We start from the raw sequence: 13715 nt of genomic DNA, 5'->3' as shown, positions 1-13715 counted from the left end.
ATTGGGTGGGAGAGTCTGCATCCGGTGCTGCCAGTGCAGACGAAGAGGATGGAGGAGAGGTGTGCAGTTGTGGCAGCGAAGGAAAGGCACGTTGTTTTTTTAATCCATTCCCTCACCCCATTCCGAGGCAGCTGACACTGCTGATTAGTTTTACAGATTAACTAAATTCAGCTTCAACAATACGGGTGAGGCTAAATAGCCGCTTATGCCGTCCTTTCACAATTAGGAGGGGCACCAGACAGGGCTGCCCATTACCATTATTATTCATAATAGTGATGGAGCCTCTGGCGTACCGGCTCATGGAGCACCACTCACCTAGGGGGTTGTCCTTTACCAAGAGAAGCCTGATAATATCAATGTATGCTGATGAAATGCTGCTGTCTACAAAATGAACAGAAACGAAACCCTCTCCTGTGATTAGGGAAATTATCTGATATGGACTGCACTCAGGTTTAAATAAAAAATTAGACAAATCTCAAACATTCCTTATAACGCCATGCACTATGCTAGTTGACATAGAGTATCCACTTAGGTGGAGTCTAGGCTTGATTTGATATCTTGGAATTCAAATTCATAGCTCTCAAGATATAGTTCTCAGAGAGAATTATGTACTGCTCTTGAAAAGCTGTTGACATTGATTGATTATTGGATATGTCTAACCCTATCCATATCTTGCAGAAAAGCATTGATGAGAATTCAAAAATATGCTAACCCCATTGTTGCAACTTTATTTGGTAATCCCTGCGCTTTTATGATTAGACTGATTTGGGCTGGAACACAGGTGTGATTCAGATGGGAGGTCATGACTCTATCCTACATTGAAGAGTTTTCCATACCTGACCTCAAGCAATACTTTTTGGCAACCTAAGCACATTTTTCAATGTTTTGGTACTATCCCTGTGTAATTGCTGAAACCAATTTGATAGACATAGGCCAATTTCGTAATGTACTCTTGAAATGTATGCCGTATCCCAGATATAGCACTGATACTCTTGCCTCAACTAACAGAGCACGGTATGTATTTGGGAAATTGCCTGGATATGACTAGTTGTACATTCTAGGGACCCCACTCATAGACAACCTTGCACTATCCATGACAACCAAGCGAGCAGCGGCCATGGTATGTATGGGTCATGTGTACCACATTAGTAGGTTTTTCACTCTAGAACAATTTAAAGGACAAGGAGACTCTAATTCTCGTAACATCTTTCTTTTTACTTTAGACGTAAACATACAGTAAAATCCCAAAGTCCTAGATGTCCTTAGAAGCCACATTAGGTTCAGGTGCTGACCAGAATATTACAGTTAAAGGAATGTAAAAGACAAGTAGCCAAGATGTATACAATATCAAATACCACCTGAATGGATACAACAGTGCCACTAATGCAGCGACTGGAAAAATATATGAGACCAAAAGTCAGAAGGGAATAGGCTTACCCCGCTCCCAAACTGCCACAATGTCCATAATTTGCAGACCCTTAAGGTTTCTACATGGGCTATCTTATAGTCTGGCCCAACTAAAGCTAAATGCAAACACTAATCACTCATGCTACAGATACAAGGCCCCCTGTACGGATTTCATATACCTGGATTTGTGGTGCCTAGAGTACAGAGTTGTTGGAAAGCAGTCTTGGAACTATACAGAGTTCAAAGAGTACATGGTTCTGACCATTAAAAAGGTAGCACTACTACATGTTGCTGCGGATATGTTCTGACAAGTCAGGTGACTGGCCACTACACAATAACTACTGGCGAATAGGAGGGTGGCTGCGTTAATGGACTGATTCCGGTGACTATAGGGTGCAACATTACGTACACTGCAGGCCAAGACATGCTGATTGTAAAGAATTGGAGTATTAGTTGAGGGGAGTAGGAACCTCCCTTAAATAATAATTACAGTCCTTGTCAGGGTGAACCACTAAATCCGCTAAATAAACCTATGATTAACTCAATGTTTAAAGTACTTATGCAGTACTCCAACAGAAATAAAGTGGGAGCACAATATTAGGGGGAAAAAATCAATTTAGTAAAATTGAGAAATATTTTAATAAATAAAATGACACTAAAACAACAAAAATCCAATAAGTAGAACTGAAGATATGAAATAGCCACATTTACAGTTGTTCTGTTTTCTGTGTTGTGGTATGTTCAGGACTAATTGCATATGGAGTGTGCTAAGCTGATGGCAATGTTGTGCAGAATGTCGATGTTTTATGTCACAATGATTCATGAAATGCATGCATAGTGATGGAAATGTTAAGAATATAAGAAAATCATCTATGGGAATAGCCTTGGCTTGTATAACAGTAACAGATCTCATTGATGTATTGCCACATCTCCCAGACACTCACTGATAGCTTAAGTATAGTAAGGCGCTCGGATAACGTATAGAGGTCATTAAAGAGTATGCATTGGTTATGTCCTGTTGAGCGGGAGGGGATTATATACTGATGAGTATAATTGTGTAAGAAATATAATCGCGTACTACATATATTTGTCAACCGATATTGTCCAAATTACGCTACATGTTGCTGTCTCGAACCCACAGTTCCCCGTGCACTGCTGTGCATCGGTGGAAGGCCCAGAACGTTCACAGCGTGACGTGAGCAAACCTCCGAGCCCAGGAAGAAGCAGAAAGAAATGCCGAAGCGTTAATGATGTGGCTGGCATTTATTAGACTACTCGTCGTACATAATGATTATTAAATGTATTAATCACCACCAGTCACGGTGTACAGTTCTTCGCGAGCTGCCTTACCCCAGGAGGCAGGAGAGACGAATTGTTCAAACTATCCCGCGCCTAAAAATAAACATGGCCACGGAACGTAGAGCGTGCGTCTGTCAGCGTCTGCTGATGGATAGTGAGAGCTGCTGCTCACAATTACCATCTGATAACAAAGGGGGGCGGGGCATACAAGGAGTGTGGAACAACAACCAGACACCTGCTCTCCAAGGGCAGGGCACTGTGGTGGGCAAATGCCAATGTAGAAATTCGAAATTCGAAAGAGCAGGAAGATGGTCTGTCTGCAACATACAAAAGTTAGGATTCGAGGATCTGACTAGTTTTTAAACTCTCACTGATGGACCGAAAGGCAGGTGATTCAAAAATCGAATTGGCCTTTGGAAGTCAGGCAGGTGAATCTAAATTTTTCAAAAATAACAATTGATGGACGGAAGGCGAAGCAGGTTTTAAACCATTGTTCTTTTGCTCACCAATCAATCAATCAATCATGCCATTTGTATAGCGCACTACTCACCCGGGAGGGTCTCAAGGCGCTTGGGGGGAGGGGTATGCTACTGCTCGAACAGCCAGGTCTTGAGTTGTTTCCTGAAGGCGAGATGGTCCTGGGTCAGCCGAAGGTGGATGGGAAGGGAGTTCCAAGTCTTGGCAGCCTGGTAAGAGAAGGATCTTCCTCCGGTGGTGGCTCTTCGGATGCATGGTACGGCTGCGAGGGCAAGGCTGGTGGACCGTAGTTGGCGGGTGGGCGTGTAGAAGGTCAGGCGGTCGTTGAGGTACTTGGGGCCCAGGTTGTGGAGAGACTTGTGTGCGTGGGTGAGGAGCCGGAACGTGATCCTCTTGTCGACGGGGAGCCAGTGCAGGTTCCTCAGGTGGCTGGAGATGTGGCTGCGTCGGGGGACATCCAGGATGAGTCGGGCGGAGGCGTTCTGGATGCGCTGGAGTCTTTTCTGTAGCTTGGCTGTGCCGCGCCGCGCTAGTTTGGACCCAGCCATATATATGCAAACCATTCTTGACCTTGCTCCCCATGGGAACAGTCCAGCCCGAACTGGAGCGGAAACAAGCATCCAGGGGCTCGTTTGGGTGTGTCACTCCTCATCAGCCAGGCTAGCTTAAATCCAGTGGCACAGATAGCATAGGACCCACGTCTGGGCATACCCTTCCCACTTACGGTGACAAAAGCCCAAAAAACTAATGATGGACGGAATGCTGAATCTGAGGTTTGCTCCTTGATTCTTTTTCACTTCTGCACCTCATTCAAGGAATGGGAAGTGGAATGTTCTCTGTTCTGAATGTTTTGAATGCTTAAGTTTAACTATTTATACAACAACAAAAAATGTAAATGAAGAGAAGCATGCAGTGCCTAGAGCAGGTCGCTCATTACAATATGTCTCCTTCAGCCAACTTTAGCATGCAAAGGAACAGCAGATCCACTACTAGCATTCACCCATGACACACTTTTACTCGTACGATTATGTGCCCCAGTGCATTGAATTCTGAGGTGTCATGTAATTTTAGAACTGAGGGGCAGCATGGGGCCACACAATTACACATGTATACTCTCTCACACCCATGCATTCACACACACACGCACACAACCCATTCACAAATACACATACATATATTCATAAATACACAAACCCACCACACATCAAAAGACATAAAACTTACCTTCACTGTAGCTTTAAGGGAGTGTCACTGGTTGACACTCTGCCCTGGGCACTTCAGGTCTTAATACTGAGGTGGCCAGGTTCCAGGGACGCACTGACGCTCTGCCTCATTATGAGGGACAGGGCTTAGAGGCATCTTTGAAAGACTGAGGTCACGCCCACAGGGCTGTGAAATCCTAACAATCCTCAAAAAATTGACCCAGTCCTCAAGGCAAAACAAAAATGTGTAACTGTAAACAACTATAGATTGTCAAAAGAGCATTCTAATTATATTTTTAGTTATAGAAATTATAACTCTGTTTCAGTCCATTGCCAATGCTAAAACTAAGCCCATCTCTGATAAACAGAAACCCGACCAACACAGTTCAAACATCCACTAGAAGGACAACATTTAGAAAAAGGTGTGAATAGCTAGATGACACCTCACGGGCGCACCACCAATGGGACCCCTGGTTGGTACTCACCAGGTTGGCCCTGTTCTTATCATCGGTGTCAAATAGCTTAACGCAAACGTGTCCGAAAACCCAAAGTAAAGAGGAGGACAGTGAATGGTGCAGTGTACACACAACATATATGTGACATGGACTAACAACGTTCAACATATAACGCACACAATACTGTGCAACAAGATACAACTCTATCTTTATTTATATTTTCTTGTTGCATTGCAGTAAACATATATTATAAAAAGGGGAGTTATGAATACTACCTATCGTCTCATACTCAGCCCGTAGCCGACATGTTTCATTGCCTTAGGTATTGTATCAGGCAATTTCTTCAGGGCAGACGTAAATTTAAGGTGCCACTGCCAGCAATACTGTGCTTTAAAAATGCTGAAAATCAAAAAAGATAGAACACATATATATATATATATATATTCAAGAGCAATGCGCCACGCGCTTTTGGGAGGGCTCACTGCGACACACCAGAACCATCCGGTTTCTCTCTTGTCCCCAACAGCCTCACAGCCTTTCACCTCAGGTTGCACAAGGTCCGACGCGTTTCGGGGCATACACGCCCCCTCTTCATGGACAGAAGCTCAGAGGCACTGTGACTCAAACAGAGCGATTCAAATGCCGTTTATTTGAATCCGGGCCGCCCTAAGTGGGTGTGGCTCAAAATACTCTCCTGCCAGGAATGCTGGTCATTGTAGTTGGTAGATGAGTCATTGTATAATCCATAAGTAGGTGTGCCTACTCGTGCCGATTGAGTCTCAAATAGTTCCTTAAGTAGGATGTTGGTGAAAACTGCGAGGTTGCATTCATTAAAATGATGTGTCGCACTGGTAGGCAAGAAGCAGTGTCCTCGCCACAGTCTTCGCCAGTTTCAGCATTTCTGTGTGCCTGGCGATGCGGAGCCCCTCCCTCGGTCGAGGCCAACCGAAAATATGTTCAAGAGCAATGCGCCACGCGCTTTTGGGAGGGCTCACTGCGACACACCAGAACCATCCGGTTTCTCTCTTGTCCCCAACAGCCTCACAGCCTTTCACCTCAGGTTGCACAAGGTCCGACGCGTTTCGGGGCATACACAAGAGGAGAAACGCCAACCTACTCAAGGTTCTAACAAACTACTTAACTTGTAAAGACTACATATACCAGAAGTCTTGGTGTCGAAAACTCCACCCACTTAGGGCAGGCGACGCCCTTTTTCAAATAAAAACGAATTTGAAAAGTGCAAGCTGAGTTTGGCGTTCTCTCTTCACAGTCCATGAAGAAGGGGCGGGTTTTGGCCCCGAAACGCGTCGGACATTCTTTCGAATCAAGAGGGAGCCTTCAATCACCGTCTGGGTGCCACAAACAAACCGGAGGGTTAAGATGCTGCGGTGAGCCCTCATCATAGCGCTTGCGCACCTTGCTTAAACATTATACTACGGCCTGCCTTGGTCGGGGTGAGGAGCTCCGTTTCACAAGCGGAACAAGTATCCAAGCAACTGAATCCTGAGGCGATGTTACCCTTCAGCGCCTGTCAGCGCAGCACCTTCAAGATAAATAGAGCGATGCTTGAAGCCTACCTTCGCTTTCCTACTTAAGGTTTTAAAGACATTACACAAGAGGAGAAACGCCAACCTACTCAAGGTTCTAACAAACTACTTAACTTGTAAAGACTACATATACCAGAAGTGTTGGTGTCGAAAACTCCACCCACTTAGGGCAGGCGACGCCCTTTTTCAAATAAAAACGAATTTGAAAAGTGCAAGCTGAGTTTGGCGTTCTCTCTTCACAGTCCATGAAGAAGGGGCGGGTTTTGGCCCCGAAACGCGTCGGACATTCTTTCGAATCAAGAGGGAGCCTTCAATCACCGTCTGGGTGCCACAAACAAACCGGAGGGTTAAGATGCTGCGGTGAGCCCTCATCATAGCGCTTGCGCACCTTGCTTAAACATTATACTACGGCCTGCCTTGGTCGGGGTGAGGAGCTCCGTTTCACAAGCGGAACAAGTATCCAAGCAACTGAATCCTGAGGCGATGTTACCCTTCAGCGCCTGTCAGCGCAGCACCTTCAAGATAAATAGAGCGATGCTTGAAGCCTACCTTCGCTTTCCTACTTAAGGTTTTAAAGACATTACACAAGAGGAGAAACGCCAACCTACTCAAGGTTCTAACAAACTACTTAACTTGTAAAGACTACATATACCAGAAGTCTTGGTGTCGAAAACTCCACCCACTTAGGGCAGGCGACGCCCTTTTTCAAATAAAAACGAATTTGAAAAGTGCAAGCTGAGTTTGGCGTTCTCTCTTCACAGTCCATGAAGAAGGGGCGGGTTTTGGCCCCGAAACGCGTCGGACATTCTTCCGAATCAAGAGGGAGCCTTCAATCACCGTCTGGGTGCCACAAACAAACCGGAGGGTTAAGATGCTGCGGTGAGCCCTCATCATAGCGCTTGCGCACCTTGCTTAAACATATATATATATATGTCGACATCTGCCGATAGCATTACTGCATATCAAATTCTACATTACACCCAGTAATAGACAAAAATGCTCGTTACCTAGAGGCATCTGTAACTTTCGTACCGTTACCAATCTGGCTCTATGAAACTCATAGACCCACTTCCAGGCGGTAAGTGTGGTCTTCTCTCCCTTCTATGTTCGCCTGGACAGGAGAAATGAAGACGCCAAACGGGCGCACATTACAAAACAGCTTTTTTAGTCTCACCGTCTCAACACTATGTTGTCCAGCAACTGCGCGCTTACTAGTGGAGAAATTCCAAACGGCGTCTTCTCAGCACCGGAGCGCCGGGGCTAAGACGCGTAGTGTATTTATCGCGTCTGATTTCTGCATTGTGATGCTCTGATTGGGCCGTTCTGTCACATGTGTGGCGGGACCCTGATTGGCCCGTGAGGTCATGTGACCATCCCACCTAGTAAACATCCGAAGTTAAAATACATTTTTACACCGGCAATCTATTGTATTTATATGCGGTATGTTAATCACAAGGACAAAACAAAACGTTCTTCCCAAGGCGTATAAGCACATGTAGGGGATTGGAACGCATTGCCGGACCTCAAGCCCAGGAGCCACAAATGGGACTCCGGGACCACAGGGGCCATCTTGGAGCGGTGTAGTTTAACGAAGATATAGTTGACTACAAGGGAGCACATACCTCATAATTAGCACCCATCTCGCTTAGTTCCTAAGTTCCCAAGAGAACCTAGTATATTAACCTAGTATATTAAAACCCAAGCATTAGGTGGAGAGATGTTTTCAGTGTTTACAACTCAAAAGATGAGGGCCACCTACACTGGGTGTCTGCTGTGATAGTCAGAGATATCTAATGACAGATAGAATTAAACAATGAATGATTCTTAAATTTACAGTGTGATATGTATGTCATCGGATTGTAGATTATTGAGCCAAAGAACAACTATATCATCGCAGCTTGTTCCACTCCAATAATTCGTTAAGTCCTTGCTGTTCGCTAGATTCCTGGAAAATCCAGCGCGCTTCTTTAGTTGCCAATCGCCTTTCCAAGGACTGTGCCTCACCCGTCACTCTTTCCAGTACTACCCATGTAAAGGAGTGCTTGTTACGATGACAGTGTTGCACTAACTTTGTTGTTAGCTTGCCCTGTCGTATCGTGCTCAAATGTTCTTGGATCCGAAGTTTGATTTTACGTGATGTAAGGCCGATGTATTCAAGGCCGCACTCACAGCTTAATCTGTACACTACATTCGTAGTATTGCAGTTGCTAAAATGATTTAACGTCCAGGTTTTTCCGGATTTTAGCTGGATGGTATTGCATTTACTCGTGATGTGGCACACGGAACAATTTCCACAAGGATAGTGGCCGTTGGGCACCGTCGAGGCTTCTGGTGGTTTTTTCTCTAACGACCTGGTATGAACCAGTTTGTCTTTTAGGTTGGGGGCCCTTCGAAAAGCAAATCGGGGAGGTGGCATCTTATGGTCCTGCGTGCTGAGGAGTGGCCAATGTTTTCTGATGGCTTGTCGGATTTTTGTGGCCAGCGGGTCGAAAGTCATGACCACTGGTAGACATTCAGATTTTTCTTTTTTATTTGACTCTAAGAGTGCTGTCCTTGGTGTGTTTAACGCCCTTTTATTAGCTTGACGGATTATTTTGCGTGGATAGTCCCGGGCTTGTAACCTGTTACTTAGGTCTTTGGCTTGTTCCTTATAAGCCTCAGTCGTCGAGCAATTCCTCCTGTACCTCATGAATTGACCCACCGGAAGATTGTCCCTAAGGGCTCGAGGGTGGTAGGATTGGTAAGCCAGTAGGGAATTTCTGTCTGTCGGTTTTTGGTGTACTCTAGTCACAAATTTTCCTTCTGAGGCCTCAATATCCAGGTCCAAGTACACTGCATTCGTCCGGTGATAATTCCAAGTAAAACGCAGACTCTTGTCTTGCGTATTTAACCAGTTGAGGAACTGGAGGAGACGATTTTCTTCTCCTGACCAGATGAGGAGCACGTCATCGATATAACGCCTCCACAGGCGTAGATGTTCTTTGAAAGGGTTATGATCTGGATCGATGACGTGCTCCTCAAACTGCCCCACATAAATACATGCAACACTCGGAGCCATTGTAGCTCCCATTGACGTCCCCGTCACTTGGAGGAAGAGCTCATTTTTATAGCCAAAGAAATTTCGTGTCAGAGCTAACTCTACACACTGTAGAATAAAGCTCTGTGGCGCATCATAAAACCACTCTTGCTTGCTGAGTGCTTTAGCTGTTGCTACTAGGGCCGCTTCCTGGGGGATGCACGAGTATAGCGACTCGATGTCTATGGTCACGATATACTCTGCAGCAGGGTTGTAGGACATTGAGTCTAAAACATTTAAAATGTCTGCAGTGTCCTTGACATAGGAAGGTTGAGTTATTACGGATTCGCGGAGATAGTAGTCTGCGAATTGGGACAAGGGTTCCAGAATTGACTGGATACCCGACACAATAGGCCTGCCAGGGGGGGGCCTGGCAGGCTTATGTATTTTTGGAAGGACATAAAAGGCCGGAGTCCTCGGGTTGGTGTTAACGAGGAACTCCGCCTCCTTTGTACTAATCCATTTCTTTTCTTTTGCATTGGCAACGAGTTGTGTAATGATCTCTTTCAATTCTGGTGTTGGATCTCTAACGAGAGGTTGGTAGTTAGTTCTGACATTTAAAAGTCTTCGAACTTCTGCTTCGTAATCGGACGTGTTTAAAATCACAATGGCACCGCCCTTGTCCGCGTTCTTTATGGTTATTTTCTCGTTGTTCTGCAAAGATTTAATGGAGTTCCAATTTTCTTTCGTCATATTTCTGAAACCCATAGATTGATTCTTATTTTCTATGTCTTTAATTTCTTCCAATACTTTGGCTTCAAACACTGCGGTTTCTGGGCCGAGCGTAGCAGTTGGAGGGCAGAAAGTGGAGGGTTTTCTTAAGTTGGAATTAAAACCTCTGCTTTCTTCTGTTGGTTGTTTACAAAAGAATTTCTTAAGTTTGATGCGGCGCATTGTTTCATGGAACTCGGTCCGGCATTTGAAGGCATCGTGGTTCGGTGTAGGTACATAGCCTAACCCTTTGTTTAACACCTCCTCTTCTTCGGTAGTCAGATGGTGGTCAGATAAATTTACCACGATACTCATCATAGTGGTTTCTTTCCTCTGCTCCGTGTCATTCGTGGTGAGGAGGTTTGCCATTGTTGTTGTTGTGGAGGCTGTGAAATCCTAAGCCTGGCAAATTTCAGTTCAGGCAGCCAGGAACCTGCACATTTAGCACATGTCTAGCTCCTGGCTGCCTGATCTGAACAAGAACAGTGTTTGTCAGGCTAATCTTTGTTCAGCCTGGCAGACACTCTCCTTGTCAGAAAAAAGGCAGGGTGTGGCCCTTAGCCCCGATTGATGGGCCGCAGCTGGTTGGATGCAAGCCAAGGGAAACCAGAGCATATTTTGAGAATTTCTACATATGAAATGTTTGCATACAATGAATCGAAAAGTAATACTATACTTAGGAGCAAGGGCCCTAGACCTTGTTGGGCACCTTCAATCTACTTCTATATTTGCCTTTGCCAACTCTTCCTGCCACTATGTGTAGGTATCATGAGTCTTTCTACCTGTATATGAATTCTTGGCTGTACTTTGTCCTGGGACAAATATCTTTCTTTTGGATTGCGGACCCTTTGAAATTCAAAGAGAGATTCAAAAGAATCAGTGTTTCCCATAGACCAAGAATCTGAGATGTTTAACATCACTGAATGGGTTCATAAGTAATGTGGAATATAATGGATTGAACATCGTTGGAAACTGCCTTTCCAATGCAAATCACAAAAAAAAACAGAAAAGATAAAATAGTCTGAGAGTTCAAACAACATCAAAGCACTCCACAAAATTCCAGTGATTCAAGTTTTTTCAGATTTAGTTTGCACGGCTAGTTGATCTTCATCTTTATGTATGTGTCTGATATACATTCTCACTGTAAAAACCAAAGGTCAAAGTGAAATTATAGCAAGGTGTTTAACTGAGATAGAACCTAAAGTTTAAAAAAAAAAAAAGCCACTAAAATCCACAAGTCATATTTACTGAGCTAACTATAACTTGCATCTCCACCATGCACTGCTTAACTTTGCACATAGAGGAGTCAGATATCTGCCAGAAGAGTGAAGAGTTGATGCAACCCTAAACCTGATGTGTCCATTTGCAATTACGATTGGTTACAACCACGTGTCATTGTATGTGAAGAATCTCGAGCAAAGTGAAGAGAGGAGTGTTTCTTGCAGTGAATCACACGCTTGTGATGCACCAGTGAGCTGAATACCGGTAAAGAACAGTTACTGCGAGCAGGTGTAATACCGTAGTGAGATTCCCTAGTGAAGAACTCTTACAGCACTATTAAGATCTATGGACCTGCTCGTAAGGAATATCTTTGGGATAACCAAATAATGGTCCCTCGCAATAGATATAAGTGATAGGTTATCAACTTTGCTGAATACAGATTACTTCCTGTGTTTTCCTGTTGTGTTGTGTGAAAGTGTACAATTGCTACTCAGTCCTGAAGAAGGTGGTCAGGAAATATTCTTACATACCACCGAAACGTGCGTTGACTATATTCGTGTGTCCAGTATGGCACCATCACACCAGAAAGAGAGAATTATAGAGACCCCAATGGTGTACTTTAGGATGCTTGATGTTTTCTGTCTCTCCGGATTGGTATATGATTAATGAGTGTTTTGTAGTGTGAGTGGGATGATAGTGGAATGTGTGACATAGGAGGTGAAGTGGAGGCATTGGTGTTGTCGAGTTTAAGCTTTTTAAATTTAATAATGTATATATAAAATGAAAACAATTCTAAAAAATGTATAATCCAATGCATATTATGAAGAAATGTATATACATTTCAGGTGTATGAAAAAAGAATAATGGATTTTGTGTAAAGAATAAAAACAAAAAAAACTGAAGAAATAATATATAAATTATTGATATTTGGCAAAGCAGTATGCCTTTTATAGATATGCAGTGTGGTCTGGTTCTGTTGGATTGATTCCTTGGAGAAAATATTGTAGTTAGGTAGGACCCCTTTTCTTGTAAAAAACATGAGTTGTGTCTTTTCCCTCTAGTCCTATGCCTTTTATTCATATTTGAAGAGGGACACTATATATATTTTGATATGATCATACTTATTACATCACTGATGACATGTTCAATGACACCATTGTTGTCCTCAATGAGCCAGACTTAGACATGGTGAGCATGAGCTCCATTACAACATTTTCACCGATGCAACCCCAGATTAATTTTAGAAGGGTCCGGACACAAGAGGTATGCTTTATTACAAAAATCTGTATTTGAACAATGTCATGTGGTTTGTAGTGTGCTTCAAAGGTATTTATAATAAACGCTAAGGTAAATATAACTAAGCACTACAACTCCCAGAATGCCTTGGACAGTATATTAAGGCATGACAAATAGAACTGCTAATGTGCATTACCACTTGATAAAGACTTACTATTGAAATGCGTCGTAGATTCATATGCTGCTTGCTAATAATGAAACCTGCTAGTTGGAAACTCCAGGTGTGGAGTGCTTCTTTTTGATAAATAATATTTGCCGGGGTTTGAGGTCTTTTACCCCTATGCTGGCACCGGCAGTCATTGCGAGCCACTTCCAGACCTCTTTGCTTGGATATATATATATATAAATATATATATACAGTCCAATGCTCTCTCCCAACGCAGGAAAAAAGCGCGACACAGCTCCGGGGACAAACAAGGCTTTATTCCTTTGAAAAGCGCAAGGTGAGTGAAGTCACTAAACGCTTGGGCAGACGCGTTTCAGCCATCCAATTGGCCTCATCAGTGCCGGTTCCATGGGCTTCTCAATGTTCCTGAGAATGGAGCGTTGTTATGTTGGTACCGAGACCACTCCCAGTCAAGTGGTCACTTGCTCCTCCTCCACTTCATGATTAAAAACTAGCCTTGCGCTAGCCCATCTTGCAGGTGCATGCTGGTCACGGGAGTCCGGATTAGAGTCCTCATGCAGTGATAGGCTCTCCTGACATCATGTGATGCCCCAATTTCCGATGGATTCAGTTCCCCACGAACAGCCACAATTGCCTGGAAAGTTTTAGCCTTAACGTTTGTCCCCTTATCAGGCAATCAGTGTTGCCTACTCTCTCCCCTTCAGTTTATTTATTTATTTATTTAATTTATATGGCGCGTTATAACCACAGGGGTCTCTAAGCGCTGTTTGTCCAAATTTACGTGATAGGATTTTACATTCACTTGAAACCAGCTGCACGCCTAAGATCTGCTCCATGCTTGTCTAAATAGTACAGTTTTTAGTTTTTTCCTGAAGGAGAGTAAGTTACTTTCCTTCC

This window comes from Lissotriton helveticus, chromosome 3_1, assembly GCF_964261635.1.
Source record: "Lissotriton helveticus chromosome 3_1, aLisHel1.1, whole genome shotgun sequence".
NCBI classification, from domain to species: domain Eukaryota; kingdom Metazoa; phylum Chordata; class Amphibia; order Caudata; family Salamandridae; genus Lissotriton; species Lissotriton helveticus.
The sequence above is the reverse complement of the archived record's forward strand: the minus strand, read 5'-3'. Positions refer to the sequence as shown.